At 42.5% G+C, this 19895-nt stretch overlaps 1 protein-coding gene across 3 annotated transcripts in view; it reads right to left on the bottom strand.

Moving 5' to 3' along the window:
- Positions 1–16958, bottom strand: part of ADD3 (adducin 3) — a 92441-nt gene extending 75483 nt beyond the window's left edge. For 2 of the 3 annotated variants that reach the window (XM_058841232.1, XM_058841230.1), the window contains exon 1: positions 16832–16958. The gene's annotated coding sequence lies outside the window, so the exon portion shown is untranslated. Of the gene's footprint in view, positions 1–6412; positions 6433–16831 lie in introns of those variants that run through there. The other variant, XM_058841231.1, reaches the window with a different exon arrangement.
- Between the last annotated feature and the right edge of the window lie 2937 nt (positions 16959–19895).

Here is a 19895-nt window from a genome sequence, read left to right as displayed (position 1 = left end):
ACTACAGAATGTGGGACATCCCCCATGAAGGCACCTGGAATTATTAGCCCCCATTCAATTAGCAAATTCACCTACTAATTTTATATGCCTTTAAGTAGGGTTTATAAACCATACAACACAGTGCCCCAGACCAGCCATCTGGAAATGCAGATGTCATCTGCTCACCTTGGTAATCTGCTGCAAGGTTTTTCAGCTGAAGATGTATTTCATCTTGTGGTGCTATATAAATAAACAAAGTATTATAAACAATCATTTTATCTGACTGGGGTTATGTCATATGGTTTGCTTTCCCTATGAAAGAAAACACGTACATAAAGTGCAACCAGATGTTGTTGGCAGAGAATCCATTTAATATGGACTCATTTCTAAAAACATGATTACAGATGTGGCCTACATCCTGAACCCAATGTTTGAGGAAAAATTCTCTCTATGTGAGTCTCACCCATTTTCTATGTTTTCTCTAAGTCTCCTAACTCACAAAAAAATGTTTCCTAGAACTGAAAAAGTTGCATACCCTCCCCTTTCACAAATCCACCAAAAAAATAATTCAAGCACATTGAATTATTCAATTCAATAATTCTTGTAAAGAAAGCCTGAGCATGCTACTGAGGAAACTCTGCTTTGTAGCAGCCTTATACCAGCTGTGAGAAGGCAACGATGCAGGTTACAACTAAGTCTAGACTGAGCTTCCTTCCTACAAACAGTACTCAGCTAGGACTGCACCTGACTTGTATTTGATTTTCAAAGTGCAAAAATAGTTACTGCAGCTCTGCTTGCATAACTGGGGAAACTGTAGACATGCTGAGCAATTATTTGTAGTGTTTTAAGTAAAAAAAATTAAAAGTAAACTAAAACATACCAAAGTTTCTGATGAATAATATCATCCTTGAAATCTCTTACAAATTTAGAGAGCTCTCAGTAAGGCAATTAAAATATAACTTAAAGATTTAATTGGTGTACTGTAGGATTGCTTAGGATGTAAAAGGTTGTTGAATTCTGATAAAACCCCTAGCAACCACCAAAAAGAACAGAAACAACAAATAAGTCTTAAATTCAAAATCAGTAAAGTCTGAATAAGAACTCCATTCTTTCATACTTGTTAATTTATAAAATCCTATCTAGAGCCTCAAAAAAATTAGAATAAAGCTCAAACTCTTTTCAAAACAGGAAAGAAACAGTACAGAAAGACTGACTGCATCATTCCACATCTGAACCCAAGAGATTTTCACCATGTTTGATATCCAAGTATTGAATTAATTAAGAACAGTCCTCTTAACAAATACACTCCTGAATTAGACCAGACAAGTTCATATGAATAGAGAATCCAATGCTTAAGAAAAACTGTCGCTTTCTATAATCATTGCTCTCACTCCACATCTACGATCACATGAAGTTAAACTAGTAAACTCCCCAAATGTTCAGTGGTTACTGAGACTATTCCCTATTCAATATATTTATTGAAGGAATGAAAATACTTGAAAAGCTAGGTTAGTTAACTACCAGTGACATCACTGAGAACCAACAGTTGAAAAGAAAGCAAACCCTTTCCCCAAATTACCTTCTGGTTAGACCTTTAACAAATAAAACTAAGTCACTTTCAGAGGACAGCACCACTTAGGAGCACCTACATTTATTGGTACAGCTCAGGTATTTGATTAATCTAGATTATCTTTTCCAAGCAAGGTATTAAAAAGGTCATATGAAATGATGAAACAGTCAAAAAATAAAAATCAAAACGGGAAAGTTCTGCTTTCACCTAAGAAATTCTGTGTCAGATTATGTGAATGGAGCTGAAATTTTAAAATCCTCTCATAGCCAGCCAATTTCTAATCATGAGGTACATAATTACTTGCTGTGGAGGAAGGAAGATGGGACAACTGGAATTTTACACAACTATTTAAAATGTCCCAAGCAACCTTTAATAAGAGCTTTAAACATCTGTTCTGAGAATCATTTTCAACAGGATTAAATATATATGGTTGTACAGTGTCTTTAGTGGGGGAATCAGATTGATTTAAAGTGCGGTTAGACCTAGCGGCTTGTTCAGAGAGGAAGGCAAAGACGGATAAACAAACACTCTGAGTCCAGAGGTGAGCAAAGCACTTGTTTCTGCTCCATGAGGAAAAGGTTCTTTCTCTGAGAGAGGCTGCTGAAGTGTCCAACTCTTGAGTTCAGCTGTGCTCTCACCCGAGTGCTTCCAGCTACGTTGGTTTGTGAGCGTGATGCAGGTGAGAGACTCTGCCCACATACAGTCCATCTGCAGGGTATCTAAAAATTACCTCCAAACTTCAACTGCTACAGCCTCACTCAAAAAGAGAGCCCTGATGTGTAGGTGCATTTACCCACTATTTATAACAGAAGCCTTGCTAGCAAAGCATTTTCTTTAAACAAAAGAAACCCCAGTTTAAGAAGTTTACCTGTGGATAGGGGTAGGAGAAACAAATGAGGATGTGTATTTGTTTTTCTTCAGAGGGAAGACAAATAAATGGAATTACTTGAGAACGCAAAATCTTACAGGTGTTTTCTGGACACATTAATAAATAAATGTCAAAACCTTCATTCATCGACTAGCTGCCAACTACTCCACATGAAGGTTTTAACTGTTGCCAAGATGGGTGAACATGAACAGCTGTCACACCAGCATGGGATAAAATATCTTAAAAGGGAAAAAATAACATACTGCAGCATTTACACAGCTCATGTTAAAAAGTTTGAAAAAACCCTAAAAGCCCACAGCCCAGATCTTCTCAGAGATTAAGCCAAAATGCAGACGGAATATTTAAATATAACAGCAATCTGAATAATGGGCTGAGAATTAACAGAGAGTTGTTATCTGCACAGAGCTGAGAGGACCCAGAGATCCAGGCCCCTCGTACCAAGAATCTGCATGCAGGCAAAATAACCTAAGAGTGCTATTTACTGCTCTGCTGGGGCACCTTAATTAGCCAGCCAAGCCCAACTTGAGCTTGCCTTGTTTTAAGGCTTCCGGCATCCTTAGCAAGTTCTCCAAACAGCAATTCAAAGCAGGAATGTGATTAAGGGGAAAGCCTGAGCTGGCCACAAATAGTGCTGTGAATGCCTCCTGCTCCCTCCAGGGCTGAGCCAAAGACAGAGCTGTGGCTCAAGAGAAAGTCTCCAAAGCTGTAGGTTGGAGTCCAGGGCAAACTCCTCCCCATAAGATGCTACAAGGAAATCACTGCATCTCACAGCCAAGACAGTTCTACTTTCTGCTTTTATAACCACCACCCCCAACGATGATCTATCAAATACACTGAAGAGAGCACTCTAATTAGAAAGCTGCACAACTGCACACTTTTGGTTGTTTGTGCTATTTCAGTTTACCACAAAGAACAAACAACTACAAGATCAGATCCTCTTACAGTAAATAATGTCACTCAGACCTCTCAGGAAACTTAATTTCACACAACTGTAAGGTAAATAAATAATTTGAAGATATTACCTGCAACCTTTTATGTTTTTCACACTGAATTACACAACCATGCAACCCTCAAAACCCACAGATTCCTGTAGATGAGTAAGACTTTAGAAAGCATCCATACTCATGTCATCTCTGGTCAGAAGTAGACATTGCAATAAATTTCTGGACAGACAAATCCTACTTTTACAAATATTTCAATAACTTAGGCACTTCAGGGTAGACTTTTTTCTTTCTTATGTAATGTCCACTGCTGGAATCCAGAGGAATATTTCTAAAATTTTATCCTTGAGGCAATATGTAGTTTTACTCCTTCTGTCAGCTTGCTTTCTTTCCTTCATGAAACAGAATCCTCCTGTATCACATATGGCATAAACAGACTAAAAACACTGTGTCCAGTAAATTTGATCATAATGCACAGGGCTGATGTACTGCAAGTGCTAACCTCAAGTCATACACAGCTTTCTGCTCCACAGTGAATCCAGATTTCATCTTCCAAAGTGCTACATGTTAGGCCACTGTAAGGGCTTTAATTTTTTACCATTTTTACTTCTAAGCCACTAAAGGTAGAAAATATGCAGGAATGGAAGTTAAAGTTAAGCTATTGAACACTAATAAGAGAAAGAGCATTAGGAAAGCTTCTCCTGGAATTCTATGAATAAAGAATTGGATATGGTATATTGAAGAGCACACGCAGAAAGAGATGTGAAGAGGAAAGAGTTTTGTGTACTGGATATGATTCAACCACTGCACCCAATTTCACCAATGTGTAAAGATGCAGAAGTTTTTGAGAATAAGCATGGGGAAAAATACCCTAAAGCATTCCAAAATAATTAAAAGAACATTTAAACAACAGCTACAGTTTCCACTTCACCTTTACAGTAGTATCTCTTAGTTTGCAAATGTCAAAACTAATACTACGTTTTTTCTTCCTCCTCTCTCCTTGAGGAGTATCTGCAGAAAACAGCAGTAGTGCACACTCTCTACCCCAAAAGACTAATGTTCTGGCATAGCAGAGGCTGTGAAAAACAGATTCAGCATCATTCCCCTTCTGGCAGTGCTCAACATGAGAAGGAGAGAAAGCTACTGGCACACCCTGCGTTCTTGCTTCACACTGTATTTCTGGATGAGAGTCATTTATTTATAGAATTTCACAGCAAATTTGCCTGTATCCTGAAGTGCATTCTGATTATTTTATCCTTATTTTAACACATTACAGTTAATAACATTTTATAACTCTAGTAAAACACAAAATACACCAGTAATAGCTAAGGGAGTTGCAGAAAGTGAGAGGCGACAGAAATGAAGGTCAGGTACTCACTCTGCCAGAAAACAGCACTGCTTCTCGCTAAGCACCAGCTCAATGCTTGGAATCAGTGCTCCAGAAACCCCAGGCACAGTCAGGTCTGTGACAGGCTTTAGTGATAGTCCTTTCAGTGAATCTGGATGTCTCCTGTTGGATTTACTGCTCTAATGGCATTTGAATCAAGGCAACTTCCTGAGTAACCCAGAATTCAAAATAAATGCATGAAGATAGGATATAGTTATTAAGAGTACTGCCCAAATCATCTGCTATTGGTCTCTCAGTTCCTTCAGGCACTCAAACTGCCTCAATTTTAAACTCTGCTTCAAGTAAAATGAATGAACGCCAATAAAAAAGTTTGATGGAAAATCCAACATCAGCCAAATCTGGCATTGTTTGTTTCAGTTATATGGAATCATTGTGTCCGGTCCTTGAATCCTCTTTATTATACCCTCATTTCCCCTGACTGAAGAAACCTCTGTAACAGAAAACCCTCAGGAGCCGTAATTTAACAAAGACAGCATCCAAACTTGATACAATGACCGTATGAATGAAGCCAGTAATCTGGGTATGGTTAGAGTAAAAAAAAAATAAAAAATTTCCAGTGGACAAAATGAAAAACTACATTTGATAATAAATCTTCTTTTTATGAGTAGGCTTAATACTCTTCCTCTTGATACAAGAATGTAATACTGTCTTCCTTGCCAAGAAACAAAAAAAGGACAGAAAACCCACACATGACAAGAACTGTAAAAAACAGAATAAACATCAGATACACAAAGTATTTTCAAAAACTTCTCATTAATCAGACTTTTTAAGAGCATCAGTGCTTTGCAAGAGAAAGGCAGCAGAAGTCAGAGATACACGAGGGCTAGAGCAAAATGAGACAATTGCACAGGAATTGCTAGAAAGCCCCTCCACACATTATACTATTACAAGAAAGCAACAGGCTACATGTGTGCAAGCATGGCAGTCACACACAGATCTGAGGCTGGAAGACGCCCACATCACCTTTTTATTATGAACATCAAACAGCTGAGAACCCAAAACTAACTAAATGAGTTAAATGAGTTAACTAAAACTAAATGAGGATGGTGTTTGCAGCCAAATCCAGGCACTGCTGCTTTGACAACGTGAACAAGAGCAAAAGTGCTGCTGCTCCTGTTTGTCCATTCAAAAGGTGCCCACTACAACAAGCTCTCTCTGAAGCCATTTGGCTACTCACTTTTAAAATTCTGGGACTCTGTTTTGGTTTATCTAACACTGAAATGCTGCCAACAGAAACCAAGTTCACACTGGGGCAAAACTGCAACAGGCAAAGCAATTTTCAGAAGCTCTTTCTGTTGAAGTCAGTATCAGGTCGCCCAACACGCTGACACAGCTAGAGCTGTTATTTTTAAACACAGCCATAGTCTATTTAACTAAAGCATCTTTACTCTGACTGAGCCAGTATTACTTTGATAAGACTCCTTAAGTCTCTACACTGAAGCCTGCATATCATCATATGAAACAGAGAACATGCAAACTTTGGAAGATAATTCATCACTGCAGCTAGGAAAAGAAAAAAAAAAGGAAAAGAGAGGTGCAGAAGAAAGCTGGGAGGACCTGGCACTGAAGACAATAAAGTGCTATCTGCAGGACAGCTATTCACACTGAGAACTTGTATCACTCACCCACTGGAACAATTTCAGTCAACTCCAACAGCAAACAGCTTTCTGCTGTTAGGAACTCAGCATTACACTTCTAAAACAATTCCTGCGCCAAGTTTGTTTCTAGCAACGCTAGGTTTTCTCACACATCATTTAACTGATGAGAACCTGGACGGAAGGAGAAGAGAGGCAATGCCATTGTCAAAGAGGCTGCAAGCTAGAATTACGCATTCTGGGCAGCTCGCTGAGATATGCTAAGCAACTCATTTGTATACATTGTCTTCAATGGAATTCTGAATTCTTTATATATATAAAGTTATGTCTTGTAAACATATGCAGAAGTTCATTACAAGAACCAAGAGCAGCCCCACCCTTCCCTCTCACCAAGGAAAGAATTTGTTCCGTACATATAGACAGTGTTCCCTACTTGATGTAATAAAGTTCTCCTATGGCCGTATTTAGCCTCCACTTCTTACACATAACTTATGAAATAAAGAAAAAGTAAGAGAAATGAAGGTACACAGTGCTCAATAGTGCAGCCCTTCGAATTTTACTGTAGAAAATTTAGTTGTGCATCGTGTGCTATGCATGGATCCTGCAGGCTCTGGAGACAAGGGAAGGCTGCTGTGGAAAGCAACAAGTACCCAAGACCAGCACACCCCACAGGACTGGCAGCCACACAGAGCTGGGATATGGGAGCCACGCATGCTGAGATTATTTTAATTAAGATATTTCTGAAAATACATCATTTTCCCAAAACATTGCATTTTTGAATCTCCCTTTAGACACAACTGTTCCCCCTCAGATTCTGAGAGCCCTGGGAGGGTAAGTGGGAACCTCGCAATCTGGGGGCTGCTACCTTGTATCATAAAGCCTGGAGAAATGATTTGATCATTCTTGCTGTCCTACCAGTCAGTCCTCTTGGCAAAGACTCAGCTTAGGACACCTTCCAGGTCCAGTTCTCATTGCCTCCCAGCACTGCAGGCAGAGCCATCACCACACAAGGGTTAAGGGGCTGGAATCTGCCTGAGCCTGGCACTGACAGTGCCCCAACTTCTCATCCCCCCTTTCCCCTGCTTCTCCCCACTGCCTTCGACACCTTGTGCACACCTTAGTGCTCACTCAACCCTCTCTTGAGTTAATTCAACTTATTAAAGAGAGTCAGTGCAGTCAAAGGGGGAGAGGAGCTTTTCTGCTGCAATTCACAGTGAATTGCACAAGTTCAGCAAGCGGCAGGGCTTACCCAAGCGAGGATGAGGCAGGAGCACAGGGCCAGGAGGGAAGAGCAGGATATCCCCCTTAGCTTGGCTGTAATGTACAACCCAAATATTTCAATTGGATGGAAATCAGTCCTAGAGAGGACTGACAGCATTAAAGAGGTGATTATATTTATTGGAACAGTGACATGCAGACTTCTTATTCGACAGGGCTCTTAAACAGGATTACAGGGCTTTAATTTGGTTCTTTAAATTGGTTTTGGAGAGAGAGAAACACAAAAAAAACTTTGGAGAGAGGGTGGAATAACCTTGGAGGGAGTACACTACATTATGCCATGTCAACCATAATAGCTTCCCTAGCACAAATATATGCTCATGCACATTCTGCAAGTTAACTAATAAACAGAAGAGCCATAAAAAAATTCATTACTTACACTATGCATTTGCACACTGCAACCAGTAATTTTGTAGCTTTAGTTCCATCTTTCAAGTATCAATTATATTGACAAGGAACAGTGGCAGCAGTGTAGTCACAAAAAGAGTAAACAAATGACCTTTATCTGACTTTATTAAAGTAATAAAGGATAGACTTTTTTTTTCTTTTTTTTTTTTTTTTTTTTACTTACTTCAAAGAGAGTTTTATAGCTAGCTACCAGCAGGGTGTGGACTGAAGCTAAAAACTTTGAAATGGGTCCCTGTGAAATCTGAAACCAAAATACAGCAGAGGTCACCTCTCTGTGAAGAACCGCCTTGTCTGTATGTATACTATAAGCAAAGCTCTGCTAGCTCAGCCTCGGTAATAATGTAATTCAACTTAGCCCCTGGGAATAGCAACAACATCAGGTTTCTACTACAAAGATAAATTTACTGCACACAATATCTGTTACTATATATTTGCAGCATGTTTGATAGTAGCCAGACACTAGTGTTACATGGTATACCTCAAGCTATTTTCTCTTGTTAAAAGCTAACCCAAGCTATAAATAAATTTTTATTCTTACTCTCGCCATTAGCCAATTCTTTTTAATCAACATTGCACGTACATTAGTTTTATGCAATATACTAGTTAATAGGGAAGGAAGCAATACATCTGGGCATTTTTTGTTGTTTGTTTGATTTTGTTTTTCCCATAAAGGGGAGAATTTCAACCCTTTTTAACAAGGAAACTGATTATTTTTCCAGCAGAGAGATAGAATCTCCTAAGACAAGTATTGGGACAATAAGACTAATATACTTTGGTCTGTCTTGTGGGTTCCTGTGAAACAGACCCAAACTTGGTGACAAGTGCCATACAGCACTCAAGGTTCTTGGAAAGGGTTGCCCATACACACATTGCTCTGCTGATACATCTGGCTAGGCTGTCTGTTCTTCCAGCTCTAGGAAAGGACCAGGCAGATGAAGCTGCTGGCATTGAAACCACTGGAGGAGCCTGGGCTGCTGCTGGTCCTGCCTGTGGAGCAGAGCGCTCCTACCTCTTGTCTCTGCTCAGAGCCCTCCCTCCCTCCCTTCTCCCCCCAGGTCTGTTGTGTGTGTTTGCCCAATCTCCTCTCAGATGGAAATCTCCACATCTAAGCAAGGATTTCCCAAAGCACTGGACTGAAATGTTGACCACCCTTGCTGGACGGTGCCTCTCTGGTACAGAACAAATAACCACACTGAACCATCTCTATCAGCCACTTTGGGTCCATTGTGTGAGAGACAGTACCTCGATTCAGGTAATGGAGACTTTTAGCCTTAAGATACTTTGAAGGACACAGGATCCCACCAGGCAGTACATTAAGTGCCACCTGATTTGATTAGAAGCACTGACACGCAATAAGACACTCATGTTAGGAATGGTAAGGCAAAAGAACACTTTCTGCTGACCAGACAGCAAAAGCTTCCATTTTGAATGGTGTGGTGCTTGAGAAGAGCTAAACAGTCTTTGAAATCCAGCCTTTAACCAGGAGCTGTCTTAGGACGTGTTAAAACGAGGGGCACTGATCTCACTGGTCTTTAAAAACCAGTTTAAGTTTAAGCAAACACACAAAGAGCATAACATATATGCAACAACCCTTTAAAGAGGAAGCAGTATTTCAGTTTCTCCCCAAGTTCTTGGCTCACAGGAAAACATCTGATGTAAAAAGGGAACCAACCCAATCTGCCCCTCTGCCACCTCAGGGCAAATTATCCAGGCACCTATAAAAAACCCTCCTGATGCTTTACAGCTTAAATGTTTTATATAGTTAAAGTGAGTTGTCTTGAGTTCACATGCTTTATGTTATTTGATATGTTTTAACTAGGAAGCTACCTGGATTCATTTCAAGATTTTCTTTTTTTCTTTTTATTCCTTTAACTAACCTGTTTTTGAGCACAGACTCTCTCATGCTAGCACTACACAGATGTATTCAATCTCTCTGCATGCTGCAGAAGTATTTAAACAAAGTTTGAAACACAGTGAAAAAATGGAGAGGGGAACCAGACTGCAAAACCACTTGGTTTGGTTTCTGCTTTTGTATTGGGTTAATTTATTTTGAAACACCATAAATTTCAATGTATTTGCAAGTTCTTCTGTGGTTTTTTTTTTCTGCTCCATACCAGAACCGTGATTTTGATCAGGTTAATAAGGAACAAAACAAACACCTAAAGAGGTCTTTGCTGGTTACAGACATTCTTGGCTTTACAAAACATTGTACTAGCCATTATTAATACATGCATCACAAGTCCTTTTTTCTTCTTGAGATGCTCAGGATTAAATCTTTGCAATAAAACTATTTATGAAAATTTGACTGAGAGATCTACTTTGGACAGTTTGTCTTAGAAGATGGAGTTTTTTGTTCCAAATCATGCACACACAGAGAGGTATCTGCCAAGCTCTCCAACTGTGTCACTCCAGTCCTTAAGCCATTTAACACAGAACATGCACGTGTCCTTTGAATGCCAAGTCAGCTACGTGTCAAAGACAAACAGCTCTGCACAGCCAACCCATTCCAATCAGCACATCAGGAAGAAATCTCATTTGTATTCAGTATTATGCCCACCGATGGGAATCAGGAAAAAATTTAAGAAAAAATAGAATTAACACATACCCACACATGTTTTTGCAACCTCAGTAACTTTAGGAATAACAAAGTTACACAGACTTTGGCCTGAAAATACAGTTTGCCCTAGGAGGGACCAGCTTCTATTTAGTAGGTGAATTAAAGACCATGAACATCTTCACCTTCTGCCCTGATGTCTATGTCCAAAAGCATTTGAGTTACCAAAAGAGTTTTGCCTTTGCCTTTGTTTTTAGACATATTTAGGCATTTAAAAACAGTTGCAATTGAAAGCCAGAAATGGTACAGATTAACTGTGAACGCTATAAAGACAATTATCCCTTAACCAGGTATTTAGTGCAAAGCTTCATCTGCAATCAAGATCTGAAACAGGATGAGGGGCTTGTTGTGGGTATTATCACAATTTAAATGCAGTAACAGAAATAGATATTGAAGTAGGTATTCATTTATTATTGCAGTAATGCTGTATCAGGAGAGCTACATTGGCTAATGTACCATAGGAATGCCAGGTATTATTTTTATATACAGGTTCTTACACGCTAAATCTCAGCACCTCCAAAGAACTGTAACACAAGGAACTGTAATACAGCTTGATTGAAAATCATTTGAGAACACTTGATCTGACCCTCCACAGGGTACACCTCCAAATACAGTTTGTATGTCCCAAGAACAAAATTTTAGGTTAGGTTTTGGTGGTTTAGGATACACAGCAAATACGGTATGTTGCCTGGGGTGTAGCAATAATTTAAATAATACTGAAAGGCAGCTTGCTTAAATTGTGTTTTACTCCTGCTTTGACCAGGAGCCCGGAGAAATTGTTATACAATTCATTAACACCCCTAAAAATGGTTGTGTATCTGTGTCAGGAAAAAACAAAGGTACTTGTGAGGTCAGTACTTTTGAGTTATTGTATTCAGCTCTAGACCGAATGAGCTGGATGCACTGCCTAGTATTGTCCACTGTTTCCGTCCCAAAATCCTATTTTCAATTTCACCTCATTTTGCATATGTTAGGCTGAAGGTTGCTTCTGCTAAGTGTCTGATAGATCTGGAGCATCTGAGCCAAAACACTTCTCTCTTTCTGACATCAGGGCTCCAAAATATACTTTCCAATGCCGTAATTTAATTCTTAAATTAAGGATATTTTCTTTGGAAAGCACTACCAAGCTTTCAAATACTTGACTTTGTGGCCTTAGTGATGCTCTTTATAAATACAGAGGTTTTTTGTATATACATCCATAATGACTAAAACATCATATGGGTTGTTAAGACAGTACTGGGATACTGGTTCATATTAAATGACTTACATTAATACCAGAAATCTCTCTGAACCCAGCCAATTTATAATTTACATTGCTCTAGAAACTATTTATTTGAATCATGCAGACAGCTTCAGTATCAAACTGCTCCCACAACATTCTGCCAAGACTTCTAGAGCTGTAAACAAAAAAAAAAAAAAAAGCTGGTCTGCATTGATGGTAGGGGAGATATAATATATATTTTAAATTGTATTTTTCCTTCTTTGTTTTGACTGCAAGCTTTACCCATCAAGTAAGCTTTCCTATTCTGCACTCTATTTACCATCAGGACATGTGCAGGTTGGGTGGTAAGCACCCTCCTTCCAGGATTGACATTTACTGTGCATTTGCAACCAGAATATGCAGGTCCATGTGGCCCCTAACCTATGTTGTGTTTAGTGTAATAGCAATGGATGATATGCAGGGGGATATTTGTTTTCTGCAAGAAAAGAAAAGTCAAACAAAAGGAAAGCAACAAAACTCCCATATCATTTAACACTTGAATATATGCATTAATATTTAAAAAAAAAAAAAGAAAGAAAAAAGAAAAAGAAAAATCTTGAGATCAGTAATTACAGGTATTGATGAAGACAACAAGCAGAGACTTTCAAAGCAATTCAGTGAATCCTCTTGGTTTGGCCAACACAGCACAGCTGTTGGCTGAAGTGCTGCCAGTAACACCAGGTACTCGTTCAGGGCAGCAACAATAGGAACAGCAGGAGTGTTCAGTGCTGCTCAGGACTGCCACGTACTTCAGCTGGAGAAGTAACTCCAGGAGATTCCAGCGGCACAAGGGAGAAGGGATTTACCAGCTGTTAGCTGCTGTGGGTCAAGGAATGCTACAAAGCAAGCCCCAGCTCCCACACCAGCCGGTGATTTACAGATCCTCACCTCAGCCTGCTGACTCACAGGACAACTGTGAGCCTCCTGCTTTGATGTCACTTGGATTTTAACAGTTAGACAATACAAGGCAAGAAAAGTTTCTTCCTAGCCAAGACCACAAGAGTTTAAGAGACGAGAACAATGAATGAGGCTATTAGAATATTTCCCTAATTAGCACTTTGTAACAGCTGATTGCATCCTTGTCAAGCAGAATTGACTTTACTACCATAAGACACAAACTGTGTTAAATATTCTCCCAGAGTCCTAGATAAACAGATACCTACATCACATTCACCAGACTGGAAAGATCCAGGGGGGAATAAAACACCGGGAGCCATCACCCTCCTACTGAAGTCTGATACTCTCAAGCCTTCTCCCACTATCCAAATTCTCAATGAATCTGTAGAAAATCTCGACTTTTAAGCAGTCAACATTTTCAAAACTCTACAGTTTTGAACTGCCATCCCTCTGCCACCAGGCCAGATTAAGAGCATGCTGTAACCGAACACACTTTCTTATCTAACCAATTAGGAGTTGTTTCTCTTAACTAATAATCTGGATCACAAACTATCTGCAAAAAAGCCAGGTACTTGCTAGGATATCTTTAAATTAAATCCTTCAAAATCCCATTTGTGATGATGTACAATGGTGTGTTATCTTGAATACAGAAAAGAAACAGAAGTGTTTTCCCACATGTCAAGTGACTCAGAATTGGTATAGAAGCAGAGTAGACTCTGTGGGCAAACAGAACTAATATTAACAAACAATGAGTAAGTTACTGCTTGTTCCCTAAGGGTCAAGTAGCTTTTATTCATCTTCGTCTGCCAAAAAACACTACACAAAAGACAACTAAACCCCAAGAATCCTACCAGAAGCCACACCACCATCTACTACCATCTCTCATATGGCAACAGACATTTCAAAACATGGCTTGAAGAAAAGCCTGTGATGTAATGGGAAGCAATGCTATTAAAAAATATAAGATTGCATTCTTCCAAGTCAATACCAAAACAATGACAGACTCAGTTTTTGAAACTGCAGCACTATGAAAATGCAAAATTGATTTACAAGGGAAATAATAGCCAGAGGTTACTATGGCTGCTAAAGTTACAGGATATTTTTTAAAGAAACTAAAATTCATATCCAGTTTTTAAAAAGCTAGCAAAAAAGCAATTTTATGTACCATCTCAAAGTGAAACAAGTTATTCTTCTAAATTATTTTTTTAAAAGCATTATCATTCTAGAACCATCCACAGCACATCAAGGACAGCGCTGCAGTTTTAACTGGTAATAATGATTTTAACAAGGGAAAAACTAGCAGCCTTTTGCCTTCTTTCAGTTCAGCTCTTGATCCATAAAACATTCCCCTTACAAAAAAAAACCAAACTAATGCTGGCCTTTCTTAAAACAGTTTTAATTTCTCATCTCTTACATGTTAATTTCCCGCAATTTTCACAGCAAATAGAGTCTTATGCCAGGTCATTTGGCCTGTAACAAGTGGAGCTGAACAAAAGCAGGCGGCCCCGCGTGCAATGTCACCTCTAACATCACATGCAACAGGGACTGTTCCAGCACAGTTACACCGAGCCCAGCTGGGTTCAGCCAGCCCTGTCCAACAGCTCATTTCATAACCAGCAAAGGGTGGCCACAAGGGCTGCAGTACACCTTGCTGGCCAAGGCAGTGAAACTGCCCCACTCCCCCAGACCGCTCCAGTCCAACCACCCCACAAGCACTGCAAAGCCTAGGGCGTCACAGGCATCACCTGGACCTTCTCTTTGGGTTCAGTGATTATAGTGTACATGACAGCCTGAATGTACCACCCTAAAATCACCTTTCCCTTAAATAATGTCAGCTGCCTCAATCCTCAGGCAAGAGTCAAGGATAATGACTGATTTAACCAAGAGACCATTAAATCCCCAGATATCCCAAAGCATAGCAGCACTCCATCTATTGGTCAGGAATTAAGGACGTGCTTAATCATCATCGTGCACTAACCTCTATCATTAAACACTCAACCCCTAAGCAGCCCACCCCTTCCTGCCTGGGACATCAGATTCTTCCAGCAAAAATTAAACACAAGTAATAATATCTTCTGTGGAATAATGCAACCAAGACTAAAAGCATTAACATGACAACATCAGATGTTAAAACTGGTATATTCTATTAGTCACACAATTATAATTTTGTTTCATTGAGAAATGCATGCACTTTTTACTCAAATCAGCATTGAGGAGCTCGTCTGATAACAGCCAAAGAGCTATTCTGTTCCCTGGGATGTCACTTTCTCTCCCTGCGAGTACTGGATGCCACCAAGGAGGTTTGTACAATTTGTTCACACACAGCTTCCAGCCAGCAAGGCCATTGAAGTGACCGGGTGTGCAGTCCTGAGAACTCCCTGGTACAAGGCAAACCCTGGCAGGGAGGTAAAAGGGAGTCTTTCACAGCAGAACTGCTGTCAGAGTAGACACGTGCAGAACCTGCCTCATCTTGCACCGCTCCCCTCAAAAGCCACCACCGTCCCTTCCCAGCAGATCACACACAGCCAAACCTCTGCCACACCTGTGCTTCACGCCTGTCATCAGCAACTGGACCAGAAGGTAAGCGAGACAGCCTGAAGCTGCCCCAGGCACACCAAAGTGCTCTTTGAAAGGCTAAGGTTACATTTGTCAGCCTCATTCCTCTGGTGCCAAAGCTCATTTAAGCAGCAACTTCTCCCACACAATTCAGCAATTCCATACATTCATGCTTTTATAACCCATGGCCATTCATTTTTTTTTCCCCGGATATTCATTGCCGTTGATTTTATCTATTTGTTTTTTTAAATTTAACTCCTCCACATATTGGAACCACGCAGATTGAGGCACATGCCTACACATTTTCCCTCCACTTGGTATCTCATCACTACCCTCCAGACACGAGTCGAGGACATGTGAATGAAAACCAGCAGATTCAGGCTCAACCTGCTGTAACATAATGATGCTGAGAAGACAGAGGCAACACACCCCCACGACCGCGTTGCTGCTTTTGAGGCACGTTCTACCCTCCACACAGAGCCACTCCAAGGCTTCCCTGCCAAAATCCCATCGTTCAGCCATGCAGACACTGCCTGCCCTGGAGTCTGAAGCGAACACTGACTGATAACTCCGCTCTGAATTCCTAAATAAGCTTTTTAATGCGAAATGGAAACTGACCAACACCGAGGAACAAACTCCCAAAAGGCCCATCGTAAATCCTCATTTCAAACGGCTCGTTTCTGGAGCCTGAAGTTCAAGGCAGCAATCTTGAATTTCCTCCTCGCTCAGACAAGCACAGGACGGAGATAACTCCAAACTGCGCACAGAGCAGGGGCCGGGTGGGCACGGCGAGCCCGCAGCAGCGAGCGGCGCCGGGCTGATGCTGGTCACGCCGGTGGCTCCGCGCTGCCGTGACCGGAATGCCTGAGCCGGCAGCGGGAAGCGCAACCCCGGGCTCCCCGCACCGCGACCCACGGCGAAGGTGGAGCTGCGCGCCGCTACGAAACCCCCAAATAACGCAGATTTTAAGAAGTTTTCCGACACGCGTAGAGAGACCGGAGCCTTGCGGTGGAGCAATGACAGAGCGTAGTTACAACAATTACTCCCGAGGTTTTATTTGATTAGCGGAGTTTCGGAGCGGAGGCGCATTATTTAAAGCCCCGTCCTCCTCCTCCTCAGCCCAGCGCCGAGGCAGAACGACAGCACTGCAGCATCTCCCCCGGCGGAGAGCTGGCGTAGACCCGCGGGCAAGTTCCCCGCCGGCCCCGCTGCCCCCGCACCGCCCCATCCCGCCGCCGGCCGCGGCCCCGCGCTCCCCCCGCAGCCCCGGGGCGGCCGCGGCAGCGCGGGGAGCGCTCGGGGCCTCGGGCCGCCGCCCCCCTTCCCTTCCCCGGCCGCGGCTCCGGGGCGGCCCCGGCCCCGCGCTCGGCGGGAAGGGAGATCCGCCGCTGCCCCGCCGTCCCCCTCCCGGTGCCCGCAGCCCGGGCAGCGTTACCTCAGCGGGCCCGCGCCTTTGTGCTGCAGTCCATCCCCGCGGCCGGCGGCGGGAGCGCCAGCACCACCGCGGGAGCGGGCGGGGAAAGGGGCGGTGCACTATGTGGCAGGAAGGGACACCTGGGCTCCTCCTCCCCGCGCCTGCCCGCCCGCCTAGGATCACTATCTGGCAGCGCCCGGGGTTCGCCCGCCGCCCTTCCCCGGCCGCCCCTCGGCCAAGTTGGAATTACGGCCGCCTTCCTTGGCCCTTCCACGGCTTCCAGCTTGGCCGAGGGGCGGCGGCACCGCCAGCCTCCTCCGCCCCGGCTGCCCTCCATTGTTGTGGGCCGCCCCGCGCCCCGGCTGTACCTGCAGTGCGGGGCTGGAGCATCGATCCCGAGGGGATCCGTGATGCTGGAGGGACTCCACGGGATACAGGGATACAGGGAGCTGCGTGCGGGAAAAATGAATAAAGAACCCACGCCCCCCAAACAAACCACAACAACAAAACACTGGGTTGGAAGTGAAATTTTGAGAAATTGAAACAGTTGTCGGGGCTGAAAGGCGGCAGACGGCTCCTCCAGATGGCTCGTGCTGCTCAGGAGAAAGCTTTTCTGCCGAGAGCAGCCCTGGCTAAAAAAAGCTGCACAAAATGCTAAAGTCATCTTGGCAAACACTGTCCTTTCTTTCTTTCATTTTTTTTTTTTCCCCTCCCTGTTTTTTGTTTTCTTGGCTTTCTGTAGTTGTTCCGTTTTGCAGCTGAAATCATCCCTGTCTTGGTTCCCCACCCAAAGTTACTTGGTTTCTCAGTCTCAGGGCTGGTGGTGTTACATCTGAGCAGCTCTGACCACACGTTTGAAGTCACAAAAGCACTGGGTGATAGTTCTACTTTTATGCAAAAAAAAAACCAAACCAAAACAAAACAACCAAAAAACACAACCAAAAAAACCCAAAAAAACTCTGTATTTTAGTTATGTTTTTAAGTATTTCTAAGATGCAGAAGTCCTCAAGTCCAACAAGTTCTCATGTTCTAGACTAGGAATGAATTATAAGCAGGCTCAAGTAGAAACTTTGTAAAATATGCTTGAAAGTCTTAGAAGGTCCCTTTGAAACCAGCCCTGCTGCTTACAGGTGTAAAATTACACACATTAACTAACTCCATGTAGGTTCAGGGACAAAACCTTTAAATTCTGGGTACTCCTTGCTTTTAAAGAGCCCCTCGAGGACTGTGGTCATGGGGAAAGCAGCAGGGCCGGAGCAGGGTAGGATGAAGACCCTGTGTGCCAGGACCCTCTTCTGATGGGGTGACCAGAGAGGCTCCACCCCAGCAGGCTGCTGTCACCACATCAGTGCTGGAGCTACAAGACCATCACAGAAAAGTGAGCAAGGGCCCTTGGGAGCTAGAGAAGTCCTTGGAGAAAAACGTGTCTGAGGCACCAAACTGCCCAGCCACAGGGAACTTGATTTGAGTAGGGAGAGGATGCAGAACGTGTTTTAACTTTGCAAATGTGTGCATAGCACTGAGGTGGCTCCACCTGACCACACCAGTGCCATTGGAAGCTGCAGGTACCGGCCACTAATTAGGGGATGAGGTGGTACACCATCTGTTATTTGATACAGGACTTTTAACTATCTGGTTGGAAATCTAAACTTACCTTGGGCACAGGAAGAATATATAACTACGTGTGGAGTGTGCTGTGAAGGTTGAAGCAATTGGCTTTCTCCAATTTGCCTATTAATTCAGTTTAACACTCATGGAATTAGTTGGACTGTTCCATCCATGTTCATCCCCTGATTTTTATTTCCTTTTGGAAAAAAGTTTACAGCTGTATCATGTTTTAATAAACTTTGAACCTGAAAAGGCCAAGAAATTACAAACTTTAGGTGTGGTTTTGAAAGTGACAGTAATACTGGAATGCAGTTGGTGGATTGGGATTTGCCTTGACTTCTGAGCTCTGGCCCAGACAACTGCTTAGCTAGAGAGGGTGCTGGCACATGAGGGATTGAATAGGAACTGGCCACACACAGATTTCAGCTGTAAACCAGAAAAGAGTTGTTAACCATTAGAGCAATCAAATACTGCCTTTTCCAGGGGAGATATTTGGAATGGAAAAAAATCTCACTGCTTTTGAGTTGTAGTTTATTAAAATCATTATACAAGGCATTGTCTGCAGCAGCAGGGGACAGACTTGATGTCTCAGGAGGTTGATTTGAGTGCTAAGGTGCTGCGTGACATTGATCACACACCCTGATATTTGAATTTCAGAGGCAGCAGTTGCTTATCCCAGCAGATGCCTTTCAGGTTTATTGTAGGGTGAGTTTTCCTCTCCTGGGCATGTAGATGAGTTTTACTTTAGTCTTGGAAAGATTATGAAGCTGACAAGTACTGATGATTCAGGCTATAAATGGATTACGAGCATGATCAAGAAGAAACATTCCTGCATGGAAGAGACTTCTCCCATTAGTTCTGGAGCTTTTGTTCCCTCCTTTGAAACAACTGCCAGGTGCTCCTGGAGAGTCAGTGGCCTGGGCCATTCCAGTTAGGCAGATATTTGTGCTGCAGCCCCTGCAGGTGATGCAGCAAACGGAGACCTCTGCCCGTGGGCTCCTGCAGTGCCTGGGGGCTGCTGTGCAGACATCCTTCTGTGGACTGGGACAGGTAACATCTAGAGCAGGGAGGAGAGATGATAGGCAGGACTGTATCTTAGCATTTAAAAACCCCCATTAACAAGTGAAACCAAACACATAGGAAGCTGCAACAACAATTTTTGGAGAGTGAGTCCTCAGACATACATCCGGCTTTGTTACTCTCTCTGGACCTCACACTGTTCCTCTCTGTCGGCCATGTCAAAGAAACCCTCTCTGTGTACATTTCTCTCTAAATACAATGAAAAAAATCCACACAAGAAGTAAAGTGTTTCCTTTTTGGGAACGCAGTGTGGCAGAGATGCTTTGCCACTCTTTGCCACTTTACATGGTAGGGCAGCCTTTTCACCCCTATAAAGCCACGTGTCTAATCAGTGGACCTAGCTGAGCTACTCATTAGAAACTTGGCCAAACCACAAACATTTGTTTCCTTGCTTTAT

The sequence above is a fragment of the Poecile atricapillus genome, chromosome 6, assembly GCF_030490865.1.
Source record: "Poecile atricapillus isolate bPoeAtr1 chromosome 6, bPoeAtr1.hap1, whole genome shotgun sequence".
In the NCBI taxonomy this organism is placed as follows: domain Eukaryota; kingdom Metazoa; phylum Chordata; class Aves; order Passeriformes; family Paridae; genus Poecile; species Poecile atricapillus.
Note: the sequence above shows the minus strand (reverse complement) of the source record. Positions and strands in the feature narration are given on the sequence as shown.